This window comes from Polyergus mexicanus, unplaced genomic scaffold, assembly GCF_030449975.1.
Source record: "Polyergus mexicanus isolate NDT 795.1 unplaced genomic scaffold, iyPolMexi1.0 SCAF_20, whole genome shotgun sequence".
Lineage (NCBI taxonomy): Eukaryota > Metazoa > Arthropoda > Insecta > Hymenoptera > Formicidae > Polyergus > Polyergus mexicanus.
The window spans coordinates 5,466,627-5,474,550 of NW_027223340.1; the positions used below are offsets into that span (position 1 = coordinate 5,466,627).

Here is a 7,924-nt window from a genome sequence, read left to right on the forward strand (position 1 = left end):
TATATATATACATATATATCTTTTTAATCTCTTTTTAATTAATCTTTCTAAAAATATAAAAAAAACCTACATTTCCGATTATTATTAAAAAAGAATGATCATTTCAATTTTCGGAGTACGGAGGGAGACGCTCGCGCGGAAATCAGCTTTCAGATTGTTCAATCGGAGTAATCGCGGGTATTTTGTCACTTACTTCATTTATCCGAGAGGATATATCTCTCGCGTAGAGGCCGGAAGACACGGTCGTTTCCTGCGGTAGCGCCTCGTAATAAAACGTCTCGTGCCACACACGAGAATAATCTTATCGAGAATCGCGCGCACCGCGTAGTACATACGCGTGTATGCGTACGTGATTAAGCGCCGTCGTAGGGTAACATTATCCGATGATACGTAGGTGAGCGCCGATCCTTTAGAGAGATTAATGGCCCTATATTATCCGGTCGATATAGCGTCGCGGTCAGATGGAGGTTTTTTTTTAAACGCGCGAGGAATTTTCGCCATAGACTCCGATGCTCCACCGCCGTTCGTTTATCATTTCGACGAGTACTTGTCATACACGTGGTATTTCCGATCGCGTATCGCTCGTAATTCACATCACTTTTGCCACCGTTTATATCGTATTATTAATAGATATTATACAGCGCGCGTATCTCGTATCGCGGCTCGATTTTAATGTCACGCGCTCACGTGTTGTAATTACGCGCAAACTCATTACTTCCGAATTAAATTAAGTTCGAGATTCTGACGGCGGTCTCGCACTTTTCCCTATTGGCTAAAAATAGACAATGAGCAAACTTTGAAGTTTATTATCAGCTGCAATGCAGAAGTAAATTTTTTCTCCTTTTTCACGTAATTCTTATAAAAAAACAATTGTTTGCTAAATATATAATGTCACGTCATTTGTGTTCGAATCATTTCCCACTATCGTTGAACGATCCTTGGGTAATCGAGAGCCGCGAACCATCTTTCGCATATTCCATCTCTTTCGGATATCGTTTCCCCCTACTCCCCCCCCTCCCCCCCCACTCACCCTCCAAAAAAAATGATATATCGATTTTGTCCGCGCGTTGCTATCATTCCTTTCTTCTAGACAAAGTATACCCGTAACTTCCAGCGCGGGTGACTTTTGAATATATTCGGCCCTCTTTCACAATCCTCTCGCCTCTCTTCCTTTCTTCTACACCGATGGGCTGGCTATTCACGTCTTTCACAGAGTTGCCTTCGGGGTGGATAACCTGAACGCAACTATGTAAAGCCTATGAGCACTCGAGTCTTCCGAAGAGCTCGCTATTTCTGCTCACGTTTAAGGAGACATATCTTCATCTTCATATTGTATTTTCATACATATATACAAAAATCTCAGAATATCTCTAACTTTAATAATATTATATCTAGATAAAAAAAGTCTGGTTTATAAATAAGTCAACAAAGCTTTTCTTACAAAAATGTATTGAGAGTTTCAAAATCTCTCTCATAAGGACATTATAATGGAAAATTATTTTAATTGGCAATTTTTATAATAATAATTTAAAATAATTATTATATAAAATTATGAATAATTATTATTAATTTATTAATATTGTTATTTATAATTATTATAATTGTTATACAATTTTATATATATATATATATATATAAAGAAAAATTATATACTTTTATATAATATATATTGTAATGTAAAAATAAATTATATTGCATTATGATGCAAGTTAAATGTATCTATTCACATAGTTCGATACTTTCTACAATTTTTTTCTATAGATATTCTGATTCCTGACAGAGATGTCTCTTACGGCGGCTCCGAGAAATACTTTGCAACCTTTTTGCTCGTCTTAACATTCTCCGCGTGGGTCTTTTCGCCCTGGACCGCACATGCGGCCTCTGGAGCCCAGATCCTTTTGTGTTCTCGCCGTCCCTTCTTTGTCTCTCTCTCTCTCTCTCCCCTCTTTATCCTTCTGATATTTTTTCTCTTATCCTCGACACACGAGATCTGCCAAAAAAGACTTGGCTTCTTTTTAACAAACACAAACCATGCGAACAAATAAATGTCACGAGCGGCTCAAGACACGTTACCACTGCAAAGCTAAACATCGCTTTACTCTTTTTCCACGCTGCTAATTTACGTCCGCTCGTTATTACCACGCGCGAAAGTGGACCTTAGTGCCTTCGGCATGCTTTTTGTTCACCTTACATCTTTTCTAAAACTACAAAGTGTTAATTTTTTTTTTTTTTATTATTATTATTACGTCGTGACAAAACTAGTGAATTATTTTAATTATTTCTCACGTAACGAGAAAAAAGAGAGTAAATAATATAATTAGATTAAATAGATATGTGTTCTCTAAATGCATATATGTGTAGGTTTTATTAAAATCTAATTCTTTATTCCTTATCTTTTAAACAAACATAGATTCAATGAAATAAATAAACGATACGTATATACAAGATTTTTTAATCAATAGAAGAAATCATTATCGTCTCCTTGCGAGGAGATTGGGAGTAAAACTAAAAGCAAGGCATTAAAATGCAAGAACAAGAAACGACGATTTAATTCCTCGCATCGGAAGAATGTTCCACTGTCTTTGATCTCGATTTGGAGCCGGATACGCTCGTTGCGAGACGCTCCTTTTCTCCGTCGTTCTTTTATTTCAAAATTAACGAACCATCAGCAACAAGTGCATTCACACGCAGATAACAAATATTAATAAGTGGCAAAAGCGTCGAATTTGTATCGCGAGACTCATTCATAAAGCTGATAATAGCAAAGCGTTACATAAATCGTTCAATGCGAGTGATACGCTTTTTATCACACGATACAAATATGGTATATATGCAAGCTTTCATTTACAGGCACGTGTGTTTGTGGCAAGTGCACTTGGTCGTGACGTTTATCCAACTTTCTCTGTTGAAGGATTTAACTGATTAATACAAAATTTTTAATTCAAGCTTCATTATATTAAAAACTATCCAGATCTCCATGTTTTAACAAGATATGCGATATTGCAATTTTCAACAGAGGAAGATGGGATATATGACTGGTAAAATGAAAATCAAAAAGATAGAAAAAGAGAGTGTGAGAGAGAAAAGTTGGATACAAAATTATTTTCATAATTAAAACAACAAAATATATATAGATATATTTTTTTTTTAAATACATTACGAGAATCTACAAGATTATTTTATATTATATTTCTATTACCTATAATATTAATTAATTAATTTGTTTATTTGTTTGTTTGTTCTTTTATACGGATATTTTACAATATTACCTTGTATAGTTATAAAAAAATAATTCACATTATTATTTGTTTTCGTTAAGCTTCGTAAAAACTAAATGATGTTTTCTCGGATCAACGAAATAATCTTGTTCACACAAAAAGTGATGCTATAAGGGGGGGAAAAAAAAAAAAATCGCGATGTTACTTCATCGTTACATCATCGGTTGCGTCAAAGCTTTGATTACTGAAATAAACACCTCCTACACCATCATCGGCTGTTCTGAACGGAACGATTAAATGTCCCCTTCCTTCTCGAATCTTCTCCATTAGTTCCTAACGCTTAATTCAACCGCGAATCCGATACAATCCTTAAAGTTAATGCAACTCAATGTAGATATACGTTGTGGTATACGTTGAACCCCAAAGTCTCAAAGTCGCTTAGAATATCCAGAATAAACATACCGAATAAATATCTAAGTATACCATATATCTCCGTGTTTCAAGAAAGGTAAATACAGCTTATCTTATAGTTTGCGCTCAAAGTAGAATCTTTCCTATGATATTGACGTTATTTCGTGATTTGAAATTTTTTCTATCGAAAATAGAGTACAAGTCACGCAATAAGAATTTTATTAATTAATAGAAAAATTATACAGCTTTTAATTGTAAATAAGGAGAAAATGTTTTTAAATACGAAAGGACTCGAGTACTGGCAAGCACATATTCATATTTAAAAAAATTTACATTTATTCTGCTATTTATAGACACAATCCCCAATACATACCTTTTATTCGTTGTCGCTGTTATCCTCGATATAATGGATCACTACTGCGTTATCTAGACGATTACAGCGCGATCGACGCGATGCAGTTTCGTGTCGAGGAAACGTCTCTCGACAGTCAATGCCGCGGGACATGGACGGGGACAATTGTCGATCGCATCAGCTCTACGTCTATGTCTCTCGCTGCGACTTTGCGCCGTGAACACGTCTCGACGACCGCATGCCGCGCTGCATTATTGCACACTGCACTCGAGACGAATTCCCGTGACGCGCGCGACCAACTTGTTCAAGTTTGCCGACCGCCAGAAGTATCGGAGTCGCGAGCGCGACACTTTCGGAGTCGCGGACCCTGCGCTTCTTCAATATACACGCGACACACAACCGGGAGCTCTCTCGTTCTCGGTTCGATCCAAGCAAAGTGTAACGCGATTCGTCGCGCAAAGGATAACTTCTTCTCGCCTTCGTCCTTCGATGACGACGCGGCGGTTCGCGAGATACCGCCGTGCGGTTTCCAGCCACTCGAGGTTTTCTCAGAGATTACCGCTACCCGAGATCGCACGATGAATTTACGCGCATCCAATGAATTTTCAAGAGAGGAGTTTGTAGAAGAGAAGCCTCTGGATCATTATTCGCTCACGCAACGCGAGGCAAAACGTAGGAATACGGGATCGATGCTTCGCGTCGCGCCAATACGAAGATTACGATGCGATCGGCAAATGACAGGAGACAATAACTAAGATTTCGATAGAATTTCACATTAATTATCTGATGATTCATCGGAAGTTTCTGGAACTAGAATCGATTGGTGACGTAAATAGATAAGACGATTCTTCCAACAAACAAACAATCGATCGTCGCATCTTGATAATGAGTTTGCTCTTATCTTTGACTTTCTCGACAAATATCCTCTTCGAATCTGTTTAGCAATTTTAGCAGCAATGATAATTACGATTATATTGAATACATTTTTATAATGTGTGCGTCATGCAGTGCCAATTTCTTATCAATATACGGGATGCTGTTTATCATTGCGATTGGAGTTGACCGATCGTACAATCGCAAACTTTGCTTTCGATTTTGCAGCGGGTTCTGTCAGTACGTTATCGAGGCAAATTATCGAAACGCAAAGTTTTCGATAGCGAAAACAATCCACAGCGAACTGCGAGACTATTATTCCGCGGTGGAAACTGTCATTTTCAAGTACCGCCAATTTCACCGTACAAGATACGCAAAATCGAAGTCGACCAGTTAGCGGTTTGAAATTTGCGAGTACACTTGGAAAGTGCGATAAATTCAGCGTCTATATACGCGAGAAATGCTGATTTTGCGACAAAGCTTTCAGCAAATTTTGCCGCAAAAAATTCGCGTCACGCAAAATGAGTGCTCGAAGAGTCTTCTCCAGCCGCGAATCGAATCGTTACACCGATCGAGGCTGGAATAAGCATCATATTTGTCTCTGTTGCATTATTATTGCAACTTGTTCCAATTAACCGCAAGCGCGTCAACTTTTATCTCGTAACAACGTTTTTAAAGCCTTTCTAAACTTTCGCGGATCGCATCGGCTTTCGTTCCCAATTACAGCGCAGGCGTTATTGTACGTCGTTTCTGTACGTCGAGGTATCTTTTTTGCCAACTGTTATCGCGCCCGCGAACACTGCAATTTACAGGGATGGTACACTTCGCGGTACACTGATCGCCGGTTTCTCAAACGCGGCGACGATCGATAGTCTGTATTTTTGTTCGCCGTCGCGATATCACTCGTAAAATGTACACGCCAGAATTAGCCGCGGTCGCGACTCGACTGCGTCGTTATAACGCGAATTTTTCACTATAGAATTTCACCGATAGATCGCCGCGAGTTAGTCGCATCCTCTCAATCGCGATCCGCGCGAAGCCAACTGACAGCGACGTCGCGAGGAGGTAATCGCAGCCCCTTGTACAGCACTCGAAGGGGAAACTAGCACTATCCTCGTACCATTATCATTGAACAAGATTATGCGCTATGATTATGTCACTACGATAGAGCCCGATATTCATCGTAATCATCTATATGGAATTTTACAAACAATTAACTTTTATTATTATTATGGTATGTGATTTGATTGAATTTTTTATAATTACATAATTAATTTGCGGGAGAGGCATGCGCGAAGTTACACGTTTAGCTAAACTTGGAGACGAAGGACTCGGCTTAATTTGCGAGGAATTTCAGTTTACGCTAATAACTTGGGGATTACGTTAGTTGGAGGAGAGTGGCTTTAAGAAGCTGGCAGGAAGACACGAGCTCGAACTTCCTCCTTGCTTTAATATTCGTGGATCTGTCATGAATTATGATTCGCAAAGATAATGCTGCATTAAATCTCACAATGTCCCGGCGAAGCGTAATAACAGATCTTGTTCGTGTCTCCTCTAATACATATCCGTGTGAGATTCTAAATATTTACTAGATTTTAAAAGCTAATCGTCAACATTTTTCAAAAGGGAAAGATATATCGAGGTCTAAGGAATAATAATTATACGGAGCCTGGAAAAGTCGCGATGTCGGAAAAGCATGGCTGATATACGCAAGAATGTAATTCGCGAATGGAAAAAGACGTCGGGGGAACGGAAATGAGCAAACGGATGTAAATATCGAGCGATGGACAGAGACGAATGGGGCGCGTTGCGCGCGAAATAAATTGAATTAATATATTAACGAACAACGAACACGAAAAAGCGCGGGGGAGGGGGGGGGGGAAACGCCATTCGATGTATCGCCTTTCTCTTGCTGTTGTACACAAGATGAATAAAAAAAATTCTGAGATTAAAGATGCCGTATAAAATGTTCTCTCCACTCTTTCATAATCTCGGTTAACTCTTGACTGATCCTTCTCACAGAGAATCACATCTATTATTTTTTCACATATATTTTTTCAGAAAGGTCCCCGCAGGATTTGATATACAGCCACGGATAAAGAAAAATCACGCGAGCGAAAAAATTTGTTTTTCAAAAGATTTCATATTGTAACGAAGGGAAATTTGTCGGATCCTTCTGAGTGAGTCAGCGCTCAAGAATGTAATTAATTAATGAATTTCATTTTTTTTTTTTTTTTTTTTTTTCCTCGGGGCTACTTACTTCACAAAGATACTCGAAAGAATTCGAATGATATATTTAACGAAGTGTCGTATAGATACGCGGAGTCAATTGGAATCTAAATCGAGCGTAATAAGCCGTCGTTCCAGGCAATACGAGCCGTGATCTCGTGAGAAGAAGGAAGCTCTTAATCGGCGTTCATTAATTTAATCTCGAATTAAAGACGAGAGAGTTTTATTTATATAACCTCGCCCCTCTCTCTAACTCCAAGAATACATTCGAATAATTGACGGCACGTGCAAAAAAAAAAAAGAAAAGAAAAGAAAATTTAATAATTCGAATCGTTCGATAGATCCTTGGCGTAGCGAACGAAATGAAATATGCAGAAATCTCGCGAATTATTCGTAGAGTTTATCGAAGGGATTTAATACATTTGGGAGAAATGGACGAGTTGCACATGGCGTTAATGGATTTATTTAATCCACGAATCCCTCGGGCAGATCCACGCGACACATCCGATAAGTAATTGCACAAATGGAGATACGCATCACCCACTCTCCACTATCGATCTTGGTTAACTCTATTGAAAATCACTATGTTCGACTTCTCGAACGCGCGCGCGAATGCAGCATCGATCCTCTCGATCGCGCTGACGCGGCAAGACTAGACTGGCCGGCATGGATCGGGATCGTGATCGTGATCGAGGAACAACGAGCAGGGACGGCGCAACGCAAGGTTCACCGAGAAAATGCCATTAACGATCCATAAATAATACAACCGATGAGATGTCCGAAGGGTGAATTTAACTAACAGCTCTGCGCCGATAGAGTTTCATGAATTTGTTTCATGAAA

General features: G+C 38.9%; 1 protein-coding gene across 4 annotated transcripts in view; it reads right to left on the minus strand.

Moving 5' to 3' along the window:
* LOC138941749 (uncharacterized) overlaps window positions 1-7,513 on the minus strand; it is a 197,541-nt gene extending 190,028 nt beyond the window's left edge. For 2 of the 4 annotated variants that reach the window (XM_070311637.1, XM_070311635.1), the window contains exon 1: window positions 4,003-5,354. The gene's annotated coding sequence lies outside the window, so the exon portion shown is untranslated. Of the gene's footprint in view, window positions 1-4,002; window positions 5,358-7,503 lie in introns of those variants that run through there. The other 2 variants (XM_070311636.1, XM_070311638.1) reach the window with 2 other exon arrangements.
* Window positions 7,514-7,924: the final 411 nt, after the last annotated feature.